The sequence below is a fragment of the Protopterus annectens genome, chromosome 17.part0, assembly GCF_019279795.1.
Source record: "Protopterus annectens isolate FY-2018-M chromosome 17.part0, PAN1.0, whole genome shotgun sequence".
Classification (NCBI taxonomy): domain Eukaryota; kingdom Metazoa; phylum Chordata; order Ceratodontiformes; family Protopteridae; genus Protopterus; species Protopterus annectens.
In genome coordinates this window covers 808563026-808581904 of record NC_056751.1, presented here as the reverse complement: position 1 = coordinate 808581904, position 18879 = coordinate 808563026, and positions in this window count along the sequence as shown.

The following is an 18879-nucleotide window of genomic DNA, read 5'->3' as shown; positions in this document are numbered from 1 at the left end:
TTGTGCATGCTTCATGTTGGTGTCTGACCAGGCTCCATTGCAGTCGTGTGTTGGACGGTAGTGTTTCTGTGTGTTTGCCATGTGTTTTATTGCCGGTACATCTGTGGGAGGTGTGGTTGGCACATGTTCCTCTTTGCAGGGACACCCATCCTGGGGTTTGTGTCATGCATCTGCACTTGGCATGTGCCATATGTCCTGTACTATTCCCACAGTCGTGTATGCCTTCATGCACTACTACTGCGTGTTACTGGCTGTTTGTATGTGGTACACATGGACATTGTGATGGTTGGCTTGACCTATTCCCATGCTAGAACATACACATCTGTCAATTACGTTGTTTAAATCAAACTGTAACACTCATTCGTCTTTTCAAACTGACAGTCAATAACACAGGAAGCTGAGATTAATAACGTTTTACTACTGTGCAGCAGGAGGCAAAGAACTATGCAGTACAAGTTTAGACTTTTGTTTTACTCTATACATGTTACAGCTGTATGAGCATTGTGTATACTATCATCTTTTGCACACATTAATGATGTGGTAGGTCACAGGGCATTTCCATCACTATGGTCCGCAATAGTCTATACATACGTGGGTGCTGAGGTCGTGCTTTTAAAATGTTTTCCCATGAGAATAACACAGCCTTGCAAGGCACCTGGTCAATTACAGTGTCCTTCTGTGATTGTAGCTGTTTCAAGGACCCTGGACTGTTCCGATACAGTAGTCAGTTCATTTCTTAATACGTTGCTTTGTCTCTCTGGTAAGGAGTTGTACTCTTGTCTTCGATAGAACTCACAAGGCCATCCTCCTCAGGGGAAGGGGTGATGTTATGCATGTACATACATTTATTTTTCTGTCACCCAGCAGATAATTAATGCTGAGAGACATTAGCCTGCTGTACTGGTTACTGCCAGGGTCAGAATTCCATCACACTACAGCTTAGCTTCACCAATTACATGCATGATCAGTTCTACTGCCATATTGTACGGTACAATTCAATGCATTATATAGTATTTCGAGTCTAAACTGGCACTTCATATGTGTTTCTGTATATATTTGTCGAACAACATCCATCCGGCCATATGCATGTTGTTCCGTCCTTTACCTTGACCGTGTGTATTTGGCCATCCAGCAACGCTACTCTCCACATGTGATGTCCCACCTTCCCCTTCTTTGCCTTTAGCACCCTGTTAGGATGTCCTGTTTGGTAGACACGTGTTCCGCTATATGTGTTCGACTTCTCTGCATAGCTAATCATCGATGCGGTGGTTCAACAACCCGACTTGTCCACATGTGTACAGTTATGTGCACCGTGTCGTATGCAAACCTATATGGTTTGGACGGGTACATACCACATGCGGGATGTACACATTCTGCAGACACATTCACATGCAGCCATTTCCATATCTGTACCTGAGGTGGGTTGGTGACATGTGGGTACGATTTGCCAGCGTGGCACTGCCTAACACAAACATCTTACCACATTTCAGGTATGCACATTGTGTGTAGGTGTATAGCTGCACACGGATGCTAGCAGGTTTGGGTGCACAGGTGTACATGGGTGGGACTTACATGCTACAATGAGGCTATTGTGTATTACATCTGAATGCATGGGTTCTGCTTCTGGATATTACACTTCAACATACGCCATCCAGTGTATGCGACAGAGACGTTGCTGGGTGTGGGATATGTTGCTATGCACATGTTTGCCTGTGTTTAAGGTATCTTGGTTCCTTCCTGTTGTTATGTCAACACAGCTACCCGGCTATGTACTCTCACTACTGCTTGTGACCATTATGGTTGGCACCTTTTCCAATGCCCATAGTGGGACATGTTTTGTGGGAACATCGGATTTTGCAGGACAACACATACCCACAGTAAGTGGAGTTGACAGGACTTTACTTGTTTGCCATAATATACGCTTATTCTGTTAGCATTTGGGTTCCTTATTCAGTTTCTTATGCCATGTATGTGTTTCATATACAAATTATATGTTTTATGCTACTATTACATGTATATTGCGGGAATATTTTTGGCAGGGAATCTCAGGTCATTTTCCTTTTTTTTGATTTTTGCAGGGACACAACTGTCCAATGAGGGACTATCCATGGCACATTGGGACAGCTGGTAACCCTGGTGACCATGCCCATGTCGCTACTGGGGTTGCCACCTTTTCCAGTTGCCAAGGTGGGATATTTCCGGGACTCACATCTGATTTTACAGGCCAACACATACACACGGTCACTATATGGCATAGAACTTCACTTGTTTGCCTAAATAAAAGCTTATTGTTGTGGCAGTTTGGTTGCTTATTCTGTTTCTTGTGACATTGAGATATTTCAGTTACAGAAATAACCAATTCATGCAACCATTACATTAAATACGGGATATCATTATGTCCTACAATCTTAGCACATTTGCCATTTTTAATATTTTTATCGGGACACAACTGCCCATAGAGGGACTGCCCCTCGCAAAGTGGGACAGGTGGTAACCTTAGTCACTACTCCTATGTCAGTGCGGCGCGCTGACATGCTGCGGTACACCTTCTCTGAGTATAACCACTGACGGTGCATTGCGGGACAAACGCGGTCTTATGCGTATCCTTTGCTCCTTGGACGGGTACACTTAAGCCTTCGTGGGTTGTATTTGCTTTTCCGTTTAGTTGGGACGGGTACTATGTTGCATACTCTACGTGCGTTTCATTCTGCACGGGCCCTGGCTGCTGCCATTACTATTATGGGCGGACCGTGGCAGTCAGCACATTAGGTTGCTCACCGCATGCCGGCTTAGCCACGCCTCCGGACGCATCCTACTTGGGCTCGCTCACGTACACTACGAATGTGTCTGTGGTTGCGGTGCACTCTCATTAATATGCATATGGCGCTACTACGCCGGCTATTCACTGCACCGCCGGCGCAGCCCTTACGCCGGCCTTGCGCCGAGCTTCATGAATCCCGGGGTAAATGGTCACTTTTTTCCAATTTTAAATGGGCATAATATGAATACTAATAATATAGATAATGGAGATCAAAATATGACAACTATTTTTAAAGTAGAAACTATAATAAATCCTATGGCTATGTTACAAAATGAAAATGAAAATCAATTTACAAAAGCATTGGTTATTACTTTTTCGCAGCAATATCAAATAATAAGGGAAATATTTATGAATAACTGGGCGATTTTAATGAATGATCCTCAGTGTAAGAAATATATAGACAATTTCCCTAAAATTGTATATAGAAAAGGGAAAAGTTTTAAAGACTTATTAAGATCAAATACCCAAAATATAAATAATAATAAGGTAATAAATGGAATGCATAAGTGTGGTGCTTGTAACTGGTGCCATAAAATTAAAGTAGAACAGTTTTTCTATTTAAGAAATAAAAAATATTTTTTAAAAAATAAATATAACTGTAGATCAAAAGCTGCAGTTTATTTAGCCATGTGTGATTCATGTGCCTCATATTATATAGGCAAAACAGAGAGAGCTTTATCTCAAAGAATTTATGAACACGAATATGCAATTAAGAAAAATAAAGCGAATAACGCTTTAGCAAAACATATTAACGAGTATAATAATCATCAGTTTCATTTTATAATCATAGACCATGTGGAGATAAAAGACAAAACCCCTTGGGGTTTAATACTCGAACAAAGAGAATTACAATGGCAAATTAAACTACAAGCAGACACATGGCCTGGTATAAATGAAAGAAGTACTATAGCACCAATACTCAAATTAATGGCACTAAATAGAAAGAAAATTAAAGATTAAAATAACGTTGAGTATTAATTTTAGATATAATTTTATATAATTTTAAATAATTATTATATTATATATTTATTTATATATTTAAAAATAAACTTATATATTTGATATTAGATCCTACATATAAGCACATTAGGATGAATAAAAAAATGTTTTTACATAAATAATTCCTTTAAATAATGTGGTTTAAATTTAGTTAATTAATAATAGTATATATATTATTTATTGGTATAGGAGGAGATTTTTTAGATAGGGAAGAACATTAATGGAGATTGTTGGGTATATATATATAATATAACATACATATATATATATTTTTAATATTTTCTATGGATTAATATTGCATGTCGAAAAAGTTTTTAAATAAAGATTTTATATATATATATATATATATAAATAAAGATTTTAAAAATAATACAAACATATACATTTATTTTATTTGATAATTTAATAAGGTTTTAAAATATAATTTATATAGTGGTTTATTCTAAATGTTTTTCTATTTCCAAGTAGGCTGATATTATAAGTTATCTCTATTTTCATTTTTATTTTTACTATTTGTATGTTTATTATAGAATAATATTATTTACTTAAACATTTTAAATTTCATTTAAATTATATTGAATGGTTAATATTATAGTATTTTCTGTATAATAATGTTAATATTGCAATGAAATTAGTTACGGAAACTACTTTATTTTATTTTTTAATATTAAATATTTTTATCGTATATTCTTGTTATCAGTTCTCCCATATATTGGTAAATTCTCATATAAAGTATATATCATAGTATTTATGCAATATAGGAATTTGCAATTATGTATACACGAGGAAAGTCAAAATATTTTCAAACAGTCATTTTCTATATTACTGGGCATGCTCGGTTTGTATGAGTCATGTGAGTGGGATTTTTTGAAAAAAGAGAAGGTTATAAAAGGAAGTGATGTAATTTAATTGATTGTCTGATGAAGTTTAAAACCTTTTAAACGAAAGCGCTTATTCTTTATCGTTTGTGTAGTTGAAGTTATTTGATTGTTACTTTTAAAGTCTGTTCGTTTTGAAGTTCGTTGGTTCAAATAAATTTATATTTTACATCCAGTTGGTGGCTTTTCGCTTTTGGCTGTTCTCCACAAACACTCTGCTGTCACCTACTTTTAGTATTTTGTCCTTCTGCCACAGTTTTGACAAAATCAATTATTTCTGTTGTTAGGATTGCATTTTTACTGTTAAAGGTCTAGGTTGCTTTCTTATAGCTAGATTTGGAGCATATGTATGATGTGCCCATTCAACTAATAAATCCTGCTCTGGAATACCAGTCCAGTTGCTTATTTGTGCTTTCATGAATTTAATGCAATCTTTTCCTTCCAGCTTCTCTGGTATAGCTAAAAATCTCAAGTTTTCTGTATGTGCTCTGTCCTCTAATTTTGTTATTTTTTGAAGCATCTCTTCCTGAGCAGTCTCATATTCAGCCAGCCTTTTCTTCATTTCAACCTCTGATTTTTGCAGCTTTATCATCTCATCTGAATATATGTTTAAAGCTTCTTCCATTTGTCCCAGCCTTTTGTTATATGTGTTAATATACTCTCTCAGTGTTTTGTTTATTTTAACCAGGTATGTATGCAGTTGTCTTATATTATCCTGTAGGTTATTGGAAGTCATGTCTGAAAGTTGCATTACTTTTTGCTGAGCAGTTGCAAAACTCTCCCTAGTCAGTGCTTCTTCCTCACTTTTTGTAGCTGATTTTTTTTCCAGGTCTTCTGTATTTCTTTATTCCTGGGATGCAGGCAGTATACTTACTAACCAGTTACTGAAATTCACCCAAATATAATTAATGCTTTGTAATCCCACATTAACTTACTGATTATATTGCTGATCTTCTTTATCACCCAAATCCTGTCTCTACCCAAAAAAAAAAAAAAAAAACTGTTTCCTGCCTTTCCTGGAACTAGTGTAGTCCAGATACATATTTGCTGTATCCAGGACTGTTTGTAAGCTTCTGAGCAGTGCTAAAACATCTGCTCTTCAATTTTTCCCCTCATATTTGTTAGATCTCTCCAATCCTGCACTTTTACTAGCTTATTAGTCTAGCACTTTACCAGACTTCTTGTAGCAATTATTGTAGCACACAAAAGTGCTACCAGCACTAAACGTTTTACAAGGAAACAGCTCCAGTACTTATTAATGCCCACCCCTCCAGGCATGTCTAAAGGTCAGTTCCCGATGCTTTTTCCTATTAACCCGGTGAGCTTGGGCATCCTGAGGCAGTGTAGCAACTGCCTCATGCACACTGACAACCCTCTCCTCTTACCTCCCAACACTCAGACTTGTGAGAGATGCACTTATATATACAAATTGGAGGCCACACACTCTCCAGCCAAGACCAGAATAGCTGGTCAAGAGGAGAAGGTCAACACTTGCACCACACCACATGGAACACATAGCCCTCCAGAACACACACCAGCACTGCCGTCACATAAAACACAAATCACACACCCACCTTCGCGGAGGCCCTCAAAACAAAATCTACACAAACAGCAGAGACCTCCAAGGCAGAAACACACTCGACCACCACAATACTAATCACGAGACACATAACTCTTCTAAACAGTGTGCCACTCAACCAAGGCCCCAAGGGCAAAACAGCATGCCCAACACACTAGTCATAGGTGACTCGATAGTGAGGCACACTGATGTCCCACTCACTAGGTTGAATAAGGAGAAAGCAACAGTCAGCTGCCTGTCAGGTGCCAGGATCCATCACATAACACACTCACTCAAGTCCCTCAACAACAGGTACAAATATGACTCTGTCATTGTACATGTGGGTGTGAATGACCTGAGATGAACCTCCCTGGACTACAAGAAAACAGACATGGAGGAACTCTCAGATTATGTAGTCCAGGCGGGTATGACCCTAGCCCTGAGCAGCCTCCTACCATCACCCAGAATGATGCCACAGTACAAGCAGAAAATTATTGATTTCAACAATTGGCTAAGTTTCTGGTGTCATTCTAAGGGGATCCAGTATCTGTCTGCCTGGGATGACATGATTGACAGACCTCAATGCTTTGCCAGAGATCGCCTGCATCTGTCACCCCTGGGCTTCTGGATACTGGTCAAGGCTCTTGTCACCCCTATAGTGCCTTTTTTAGGTGGTGTTCCAAAGACCAAATCACCACTGTAACAGCTACAAACAAATGCAATCTGTGGGTCATGCTGCTCAATGCTAGAAGTCTAAATCTCAAATGCAGTCATTTGAAGCACTCCTTAAAATGGAGAACATCGACATTTGTACTGTAACAGAGACCTGGTTCAAGGCAGCAGAACGCACCCCTGCATAACCAGGCTATAACTCATTCCACACCTTTTGGCCCTAGAACTTGGACAGAAGCTGCAAAGGCAGTGGTGTTTCCATATTCATAAAGGATGCACACACCTCCAGACTGGTAGCCCACCATAACACATCAGAGATACTTCAGGTGCAGCTAACATTGGGTAAGACAGCAATTCAGGTCATAGCCTGCTATAGGTCCCCAAACATGACCCAAGACTCACACTCCACGTTCCTAAGCACCTTAGAGAATATTAGGTCCAACCTAACACTTTCATACTGGGTGACTTCAATTACCCCTCCATTAACTGGGAAAACTACTCATGTACCAATACACTTGCCCAAAGTTTCCTGGAATTCATTAATTCCAATGCCCTGGACCAGCTCGTTCTTACCCCCACTAGAGGTAGCAACGTCCTTGACCTGGTCATTACTGACATGGGCGACTGTTGCTCTATACCAATAGTCCACTCCTCCCTGGTTAGATCTGACCACAAACTAAACACCTTGGAAATCCACATCCCTCCCACCCCTGCAAAGGAAACCACCTTGACAAACTTCTCCAAAGCTAACTTTGGGCTCCCAAAAACAAAGGTGGCTAACTTCACGGCACCCGTGCAATTGGAGAACAGCTGCATGACCGCCGAATCATATACTAATGGCCTGTACGAACACATACACAAATGCATGGAATTCGCCATACCCAATAGAACCAAGATGCTCTCCTCCAAAAAAAGGAAGCCAATCTGGTGAAGCCAATCTGGTGGTCCCCTGCCATAAACAAACTCTACAACAGAAGAAGGAAACTGATGCAAAATAAGATGAAGTCCCAAGACTGGAAAAACTCCCTTATCAGCCCCAACAAAAAGTTGAGAGCCCTCATCAAATCCTCTAAAGCTAGCTATGAAAACAGAATTGCAGCAGAAAGTAAAGACAACCACAAGGCCTTCTATAGTTATGTAAAGAATCTACACAGCAATACCCAGATTTGCTCAGAGCTGTTGCACAATGGTACCTCCTACACCGAGCCAACAGATATTGCCAGTATACTGGCCGACATATTCAGTGCCAACTTTACCCGCCCCAAGGACCAATCACAATACCAGTAGATTGCCAGGCACCCAGTATTACTGCTGCACAAGTTAAAAATAGCACTGTCCAAGGCCAAGAATACAGCTTCTATGGGACCTGACAATATCCCTGGCTGTGTTCTACATGAACTACAGATTGAACTGGCCCCTCACCTGTGTGCCCTGTTCAATCACAGCCTCACCTCTGGCTTTATCCCTACCGAATGGTGCACTCCTACAGTCATCCCTCTCCACAAAGGAGGAGTGACTATAGACCCTGGGAACTATCGCCCCATTAGACTGACACATCTGATATGCAAAGCTATGGAACGCATCATCATGGACCTAATAAACAAGGATATATGGAATTTCCAAACTCTGGATCCCACACAGTTTGGTTTTGTGAAGGGTAGATCATAGCTGCTCAACTTGGTTGACTTCTTTGAGTCAGCCACTAGAGCTGTGGATGAAGGCAAGGTGGTTCATACAGCCTACCTTGATCTGGCCAAAGCCTTTGATACCATTCCCCACTCAGGAATCATAGAAAAACTCACTAAGCTAGGCATCAACTCCTATATCACTAAGTGGGTTGCAAACTGGCTCACAGATAGAACCCACAGTGTGAAAGTAGCTGACTCCAAGTCAGACTGACAACCTGTCACGAGTGGAGTCTCACAGGGTTCGGTCCTGGAACCTCTCCTGTTTGGTATCTAGTTCTCTGAAGTCCAGGTCAACACGAATGGACTCTGGCTGACAGAGTTCGCAGATGATTGCAAGTTGGGAGCCATAATGAACTCCCCAAGTGATGTTGACATCCTACAGAAAGGCATCACTGAGACCAGTGACTGGTGTCAGAACCATGGCCTTAAGCTCAATGCCAAAAAATGTGTCGTCATCCCCTTTGGAAAAAACCTGGTTCCCAAGAATTAATTACCACATCGATGGTAGTTCACTGAACACAGAAGGCGTCATAAGAGATCTGGGAACACAGGTTGACAGCAACCTCTCTTTTGACCACCACATTGCCACTGTGATCAGAAAGACCTTCTGTGTGGCAGAAAGTCCTTCTGTGTGGCACATCTCATTACTAAGGGTTTTGCATCCAGGAAGAAAGAGGTCATTGTCTCCCTCTGCGCTTCCCTCATTAGGCCAATCATCTAGTACGATGCCCCATTTGGCATGCATCTTACTAGACACCTGCAACAACTGGAGAGGCCGCAAAAGTACCTCACAAAAAGGATCCTAGGCCTTAAAAACTTGCCCTATATGGACAGACACAAAAAAAACTCCAGCTATTCTCTGTCTCATATTGCCTACTTAGAGGCGATCTCTGCATGACTTACAAAGCCATATCTGACCCAGCTGTGTTGGAAATGCTACATCTAAAGAAATCCCAATCCCTCCACACTACACACTCCAGAGACCTGTACCTCATTACCACAATCGACAGAACAAGCTGGAGGGACAGGTTCATAACCCAGAGACTGCCCATGCTATGGAACAGACTTCTTAAACATGTCAAGCGGAGTGCCTCACTGGCCCTCTTCAAGAGAAATCTTGATGAGTGGATGGGAAAGAGAAAATTCACCCTGGGGATCACTCCAGTGGCTCTACTCAACAGAGGCACTGGGAACTAAGGTTGGGTGGCACGATGCCAGGGTAATCCTATGGGCTAAGCTTGTAAAGTTTCCAGGCCCAATAGCCTAGTACACACCTGTAAAACCTATGAACAGAAGTCTACTGGCCTTCTCTGCTGAGTTTCTGTTATCACAGGGAGAGCTAAAAACAAGATTGACTAAAAAAATGGCCCAAACTTCACCAAACCAGTAAAAAAATTTAGAAATTAACCGGACTTCAATGTGAATAAAATACTATTATTTTTATTAGTTAAAACACATCACATAAGCGCTTTCATCTCTCATGGAGACTTCTTCAGATAAAATACACTCACATTCATCATCTTATTTATAAACTAGCTGAAGTTCATCAACTAATAATAAAATGCTAGTAATTAAAAAAATCCCGTGTTAAAGGTGTACAAAGCACCTATTCCAATCACAAATACTTGCAAAAACATTGCAGTGTAGTAATTTTGTTAAGTTTAGCTTTGGTATACTGGAAAAAGTGTAATTTCATTCCAGGGGTGGTGATTGGCAAAGACATTTGTTAAAAAGAGAACTTTTCTGGCAGTTGCAACTAAATGCATCATCCCCCAGGTCTGAACGACCGAGTATCTCTCAAACCCATACTGAGTGAAAAAGCAGATTTGTTAACATAATTTTTAAAGGAATTAACATGATTTTTATGTATTTTTATTAATGTTTCATAGTTATTTTGAAAAATGTTTTTGCAAGTACTTGTGATTGGAATAGGTGCTTTGTGCACCTTTAACACAGGGGATTTTTTTAATTACTAGCATTTCATGATTGGTTGATGAACTTCAGCTAGTTTATAAATAAGATGATGAATGTGAGTATATTTTATCTGAAGAAGTCTCCATAAGAGATGAAAGCGCTTATGCGATGTGTTTTAACTAATAAAAATAATAGTATTTTATTCATGTTGAAGTCCGGTTAATTTCTACATTTTTTTACTGGTTTGGAGAGCTAAAAACAAGCTGTTACTGAGTGTGCAGCCATCTTGGAACCCATTCCCCCTGACACCTTAAGAAATCTTAAACATAATCTTTAATTCCAAGCAATGCATTAAACATACAGTAAACTCTCAGTTAACCAGCACCCATGGGGATTTGTAGAGGCCGGATAACTGTAGTTTGTGGTTGGTTGAGTTACTATTAAAAATAGGCCTGAGTAATCCTGTACCCAATACTATTTGTTTGGTTTGACTTGTTCTTAGGTGGGGGAGAGAGGTCCTATCTTCCTTTTTAAAACTCTAAAAACATAAGGTATGTTTCAGCAGTGGGGGGGGGGGCAGAAAGTGCAACACATGAAAATTGTACTGTATTTCTTCGATTTTTTTCTGGTTTCTTGAGACTTCTCATGCCCGTTAAGATAAATGTAACATTTATCTCATATATTTTAAGTTCGTTAAACATAGTTGCAAATCCTGCACCTAACATTATCCATAATCCAAATACACTTTTGCTGCCAGTAGCACGAAATCAACTTGTAAACCATATTTATGCATTAATCATCCACAAAGCTCAAAGTCAGTACCATCCCTAATCTATCCATCATTTCTTCTTATTTTTAGCATTCCTTCTAAACATATCTCTTGCAATCAAAGGCACTACCACTTATCTAATCCTAGTCATATTGTTTCTGACTTCACAAAATACCTCTTCAGGACCACTTTCCTTACCTTCTCTCCACATTGACCCTACAAAACCATCCACCATAATCTCTTATAAGAATTTTATTGGCCAGGGAGACTTTAATATGAACCTCCTAATATCCATTACTAACCAGAGACTTTTTTAACCACTTAAGGGCACCACTAGGCTAAACTTTAAAAGAGACGATCATTCTTTCCACGATATGGGCTGAGATTCAGTAACAAGCACTGCACACTACAGCAATGCTAATATTTAAAGATTTCACTGCACAAGGTGACTCGCATTTCATTAGATGTGATTAGGAACTGTTTGCATATCACATGGCCTTTACATGCATTAATTAGCACTGCACTATACCGCTATATGTCAACGAATCCCAGCTCTTGTACTTCTAGAGAATCCAAATATAATTTCGGAATGCAGAAGTATCTTCCCCTTCCATCAGTGATCACTTTTACTCTAAAAATTACAAATAAAAAGCTTCCTCCCTCACTAATAACCTTCTGATCAAGAACAGAAGAAAACATCAAAGCACTACAAAATTAACTTCCTGAATCTGAGTAGCACCCATCTACAGCACCATCTACCTTTACTAGCACATTACTCTGTTTATAATACAAATACTTCCAAAAAAGTCTAACTTTCTGAAAGTGACACAAAATTAGTGGCTTAAAATAAAAGTAAAAAAAACTCTATGTAAAATTAGAGATACTGGATTAAGTGGACAACTCACCATCATCTGAAAACACAGAGAAGTTCATCCTGCTAAAAAATTTCGCAAGAAAAGTTAGCAGGTGCGGCAAAGTCAGTTAACTGTAAGTTCCCATACCCTGCTCCAGAACAACAGGAATAAATTGTGGAATCTAGGAAGTCAACTAGCAGTACTCACCCCACTGAAAGATCCCATAAAGGAAAACTGTTTCAATACCATCTGAAAGATCCCATAAAGGAAAACTTTCAATACCATCAGGATCCTGAGCTCAGTTTATTTCCTGAAGGAATTCTCCTCACTTACACCCACCATTTCAGTCACTCAGAACTATAGCAACATAATAACATGCTCTTCCCCTTTCTACTTCAAAAGTAAATTGCAGCAGTACTTAAGACAAAATCCTAATAAAATGTAGGTGGTCTTCATTTGTGGTTTAATGTACTTTGTCAAGTATGCATTCCTGCAGCCGTTCAAGCACCTCTACAACCATTGCCTCTCTAAAAGTCTAATGCCTATATGGTGAAAAATAGTAATAGTTAAGTCAAAAGGCAAGCCAGCTAACCCGTTCAGAGCTAATGGCATCAAGCTAATCTCAGTATTGACAATCTTTGACAAGCTATTTGAGAAACTAATATACAATGAACTCTGAATATATTCAAACTTATGTGATTCTTTCATGACTTCAGCATGTTTTTTTTTTCTGGAAAAAGCACCATGATTGTCTTGTACACCTTTATAGATGATATATTTCAGAACATGAATAAAGGCTTGCTAACAGGTTCCTTTTTCATCAGCTTGATATAGGTCATTAATCTAATAAATTGCATGCTCCTTTTAAACTCATACTCAGGGCAGTAACCAACTTCCAGGCTGTAGAACGGTTCAAAGCCTTCTTAACTATTGGACACTTCAGTATCCAAATAGGATCACTCTCATCTCCTTTGGCTCCTCTGCTCAAATAAGTTCCACAAGGATCAGTGCTGTCTCCTGTAAGTTCCACAAGGATCAGCACTGTCTCCTGTAAGTTCCACAAGGATCAGTGCTGTCTCCTGTAAGTTCCACAAGAATCAGTGCTGTCTCCTGTATTATTCTCCTTGTTCATAATCTTCTTCTTCTTCTTTTGGCTGCTCCCGTTAGGGGTCACCACAGCGGATCATCTGTTTCCATTTCTTCCTGTCCTTTGCATCTTGCTGTGTCACACCAACCACCTGCATGTCCTCTCTCACCACATCCATAAACCTTATCTTAGGCCTTCCTCTTTTCCTGTTACCTGGCAGCTTCATCCTTAGCATCTTTTTCCCCAATATACTCTGCATCCCTCCTCAGCACATGTCCAAACCAACATAATCATGCCTCTCTGGCTTTGTCTCCAAACCTTCCAACCTGTGCTGACCCTCTAATATACTTATTCCTAATCCTGTCCATCCTCGTCACACCCAGTGCAAATCTTAACATCTTTAACTCTGCCACGTCCAGCTCTGACTCCTGCCTTTTTGTCAATGCCACTGTCTCCAACCCATATAACATAGCTCTACCATCTTGTAGACCTTCCCTTTCACTCTTACTGGTACTCGTCTGTCACAAATCACTCCTGACACTCTTCTCCACCCACTCCATACTGCCTGTACTCTCTTCTTCACCTCTCTTCCACACTCACCATTACTCTGAACTGTTGATCCCAAGTATTTAAACTCATCCACCTTCGCCACCTCTACTCCTTGCATCCTCACCATTCCTCTGTCCTCGCTGTCATTCACACACATATATTCTGTCTTAGTCCTGCTGACCTTCATTCCTCTTCTTTCTAGAGCATATCTCCACCTCTCCAGAGTCTCCTCCACCTGTTCCCTACTCTCACTACAGATCACAATGTCCTTGTTCATAATGACCTGCTAATATCTCCCACCTTCCCAACATAGTTATTTACAGGCTAGTCACCCTCTCTGCAAATATAAAAACAAATAAACAGGATCCAGTGCAACTCTAACTGGCTAGTTTAACACAAGCTCATAGTTAACAATAAACAAACAAATAAATATTAATAATTAATAAAAAGAAAACAAAACCAATACTACTTGGAACCAGCCAAAAACTGGCCAAAATTCAAAAGAACTGGGCTGTTCTCAACAACATCCATTAACATATGAAAACAGATCAACAATACAGGCACCTGGGCATCAGGCTGGGCTCAAATCTCTACTTTCGGTATTGTGTCCATGTTACTAAAACTGAAAAAAGCAACCCACTTGTTGGAGGTAAAAAGATCTCCCCCTTCCTCTCTGTTGCAGTAGGAGTAGCACTAGGAAAAGGGGATCCTTCTTTTATAACTAGATTATTTTATTCCCAATAAATTGCAGCAGTCTTAAGAAAAGAAACAGAGCACTACAAATAATGTTGAATGACATTTTCAGGTTTATAACCCTATTACTAGAAAAGGCAATACCACTGCTGCATACTGTCAACACGTAATGGTAACCAGTCAGTGCTACCAGTTGCATCCCTCATCTATAAACTTATCAGTCTAAATTAAACTGTTTCTGCTTCTTTGTTGGCAGGCTGAAAAAAACACCCTGTACAACCTGCATTCTGTACAACCATCACCCCCCCCCCCAAGTCTTCAAAACCCCCAAAACTAAGGTCCAATCCACATTGTCAGTAGTATCTCCTAAAGTATGGAAAGCTTTCCATCCACATGTAAAGTCCATCTCTCTCAATCTCTCTCTCTCATTCTTAAGAGCTGAAGCTGATTCCTAGTGTGACCACACAGACAGCCACTGCTGTCTGCAGAGCTTACAATTCAAAGTGGGAAATGCCAGGTCTTCCTACAATATGACACACTCACACACTCAAGCCCCTGATACTTTTATCTAAAATTCCATGTAAAACTATAAAAATACCTATTTTTATATGCTCAGTGCAAGTACAAGTGCTGCCTGAGTAGCTCTGTCATGTAGGGGCACACCACAGGAATAAATTCCAGAAACAATAACAATCCAGATGAGTACCACACATTGTCTTTAACTGCATTTCTTCCTTGCCTCTATTCCTTTAATTCAGTTTTTTCTCTTCACCTACCCCTCTTTGTTCTTCTCTTCCTCTTCACACTGGGGTATCCTCCTTTACTATTGTAATCTCTAGAAGTACTGCAATACCATATATTGTAAATGGCAGTTGTTATTGTATTTTGTCATAAAGAGTATGCTTATCTAACCACATTTGTGTTGTCTACTTTTATAACATTTTGGGATGCAACTATACTATCTCTGTAAGGAAACTAATGTACTTATTTACTTGATCTATTATGACCCCAGGCTGAACCTGAAAAAAGTCCAAAAAGATCAATGTTCTATCCTGGCTAACAAAGAAAATAAGCAAATAAATAAATAAAAACAAATAAATGCATGCCATGGCTGCCTGTATGTTGTCTATGATTGCATGTGTGCAGTCCTTCAAATGTGGTGTCACAGTGTACTGTTATTCGAATATCTAAGCCAAGCAATATTTCTTATCCACATGTTTCATAGTATATGATGACTCTACAGAGACTATGGCATGATAGTTTTATATCTGTAGAAAATAAGGCATTATTAGACACATTACAGTGCATGGAATGGCTTGTTTTGTCTATGGCAGGGAGCAAGGCTACCATCAACAGTTATGAAAATTATACATTTGGAAGGATGGATGCTGTTAATGGGCATAGATGTGTAATGCAGACCTGGTCACTACTGTGTCACTGGCATACAGCATTAAGCACTGTAGACTTGAATGGAGATTAATGCAGCCAGGAATGCTGCCAGTGGTGGCTTAGCCATTGCTGCACTTACTGTTACATTGAAACTGCTGGATTCCCTTGAGGGGCAGGGATCTAACCATTTAATATCTAAAGGAAACATGGACATTGACATTTCTTATTTATGGTATATACTGTACTGTACATAATACAACCTTCAACAATCATCCCCATGATTTAGAGTTGCTTCTGTCTTGTGATGATGCTCATTTATTAATTTTTATTATTATATATATATTTTTTGGATTGCAGTGCAGTGGTGGCTGGTGACTTCAAAGCAAGGGTTAGGCTCCAGGAAACAACTGAATAGTTGGGGATAACCGGAGTGGGATGGGGCTCTATTACATTACTTGTGATCAGACAACAGATGTGGTCATTCATTTTCATTTACAGCCAGCCTCAGTATGTACCCACTCATTATAGAGATTTTACTGAATATATACACCCCAGGTATCTAACTGTAGTCAGTATTGCCAGCTTTAGGTGAAATGGAGTCTTAGACAAAAGACTCCATGGGGACTGTTTGTTGCACACTAGCCCTATTGCACCTCTCCAGTGCCTCTTCCTGGTCTTCTCCTTATCCTGGCCCTGCACCATTCCAAGAGTTTACTCCTTTCTTGCTTTTTTTATGCTTTGTCTTTTCTCCCCTACATGTATTTAACAGAACCTGATTTTTCCAAGAATCCATTGCAATAAGTTTGGAAGAAGTGACTGAATTAAGCCAGTGCTCTAAATGCCACTAGGTCCCCTGAAGTCATAACATTCTAGATGCTCTGAGGTACATCTTACAATATTTTGCTTTTACAATTTTTTTTCTAATGATGACCTGAACAAAAAAAGCACAGGTAAGGAAAGAAATTCTGTCTCATTTTTTCCTTTCAAGGAAAAATGCGTTGCATCTAAAGCTTGATATTCAAATCCAACAAAATAGTAGTTCCCCAATAAACTGACATGACAAATTCTTGTAAGGATATATAAATCATATCTGAGAATACTGCCGGCCTTCCTACCCCTCCAAAAAAGAGAGCATCTGATGTTGTCAATCTTCATCTATTCTTGCCTGTTGGGTCTCAGTTCCATCCTCAGAACCGACTTGGCCATTATATCAAGCTAGAGCCAGCCAGAAACTCTCAAGCCAAGGCTACCCATACTGCCTCTCTTCCTTTCCCTTCAGATCACGTTTGCCACATAGAATTTAGGATGCATCAGCTGTGCTCTCAGCCAAGTGCTAACTTTTTTTTCTTAAATATATAAATTTCTGTCTTTTGCTTTTAATTTGTTACTTACTTGATATTTGTTGTCTCTGCTCTGTTTTTTTGTGTGTGAGTGTGTGCTTTATCTTCCCTTTCTACCTTGTCAGGTAAACCTTTTTGACTTACCATCATTGGTATAGGCCCCTCTTTTCTCTCTTACCTCTGATAAATCTTTTAAATACCATTGTTGAAATTCATTTTTCTCCCCTTTTTTCTTCCATTTACCCTTTGTGGGTACCATTGTTGGTACTTCATTTATTTAAAAAAAAAAAAATCTTACTGTGTTTGTCCATTGCTTCTTGTGTGTGTGAGTAAGTTTGTGTCTGTGTGCGTGCCTTCATGGGTATTTTTTGAAAGATGGCAGAGAAGCTTAAAGAAACTACTGGTTTCAAGCATTGTGAGGAATGTGGCAGATAGATGCCTAATTTGGATGGGCATCTTTCTTGTGTGTATTGTTTGGGGGTGCCACATTTAGAAATTCAACTGCTGTGTGAACTCTGCAAGGGTTTTAGTGCTCAAACCCTTGCTGAGAGGTGCAACAAACTCATCCTCAAGGGGCTGTTAAAATGCCCTTTCACTGAGGCTTTATGTGAAGCGGACATGTCTAAGTCTCCCAAAAAAGAGTCAAAGAAAAGGAGTCAAACTCATGAGTCTAAATCTTCCAAGGGCCAGATCCTGACATCCTTCAGTACTGAGGCCTAAGATTCTAAAATCGACACCTACTACCATTCTGGCACTGAAGCCTGTAACTTCCCCCATGGTGCCGATGACTGTTGAACCCACAACGGTCACGTCACTACTGACCCTTTCATCAGTACCTATGACCCTCTCAGCACCAACAATAGTTTCCCCAAGCATGCTGGTTACTTCCTCCCCAGCAAAACAAATTATTGGTCAGCCGACCATGGTGCCAAAGGTTGAATCTATACCCAGGACTGGGTACTCCCCATCTATTGACCCGTTCTTGGGGCAGCAATTGAGTCCATTCATTGAAAGGCCAGAAATGCCCTCCAGGATGTCCGTCTTTTCCACCAGGAGCCTCTCAGAGCTTGATGTTATCAGATTAGTGGCTCAGCTCTTGGCAGCCAGATGTCTTCCTGCCCCATATAGTACCTCTCTCTCTCCCATCTGGAGCTGAGTGTTACTCTTCCAGGACACCCACTTGTCTTCCTCCTTCAGCATCTCCACAGGCCTTGGAGAACTTAACTTTGATGATCTCAGTGCTGACTACTTTAGTGCCAATGGGGTACCTTACCTCAGTTCTGGAATCGACTCTGTGGTTGACTGTTCCATTGGAGCCATCCCACCCATGGGACCATGCCTTGGTTGCCGGCTCTGGGATCCCTGGATCAGTTCTGATTTTTTTCTGTGGCACTGTCTAGGGTTCCTGGTGCTTCGGCAGTTGCCAGTCCTCTCTGGGCTCCTGCTCTGGAAGTGGGTTCATCGGAGCGGGGTGTGAACTCTGTTCCGAGGTTGTCCTTCTCGGTTCTGGGCTCCTGTCCCTCTTCGGGTGGGGCTGCCTTCCAGATTATGGAGAGAGCTCTTGCCTCAGCAGGCTCGCAGTTGGCACCATCCCTGTCAGAGTGTCACATCTATGTATCCTCTGGCTTGCAACTGTCACAATCTGCTACATCAGGGCAGTGAGCACAA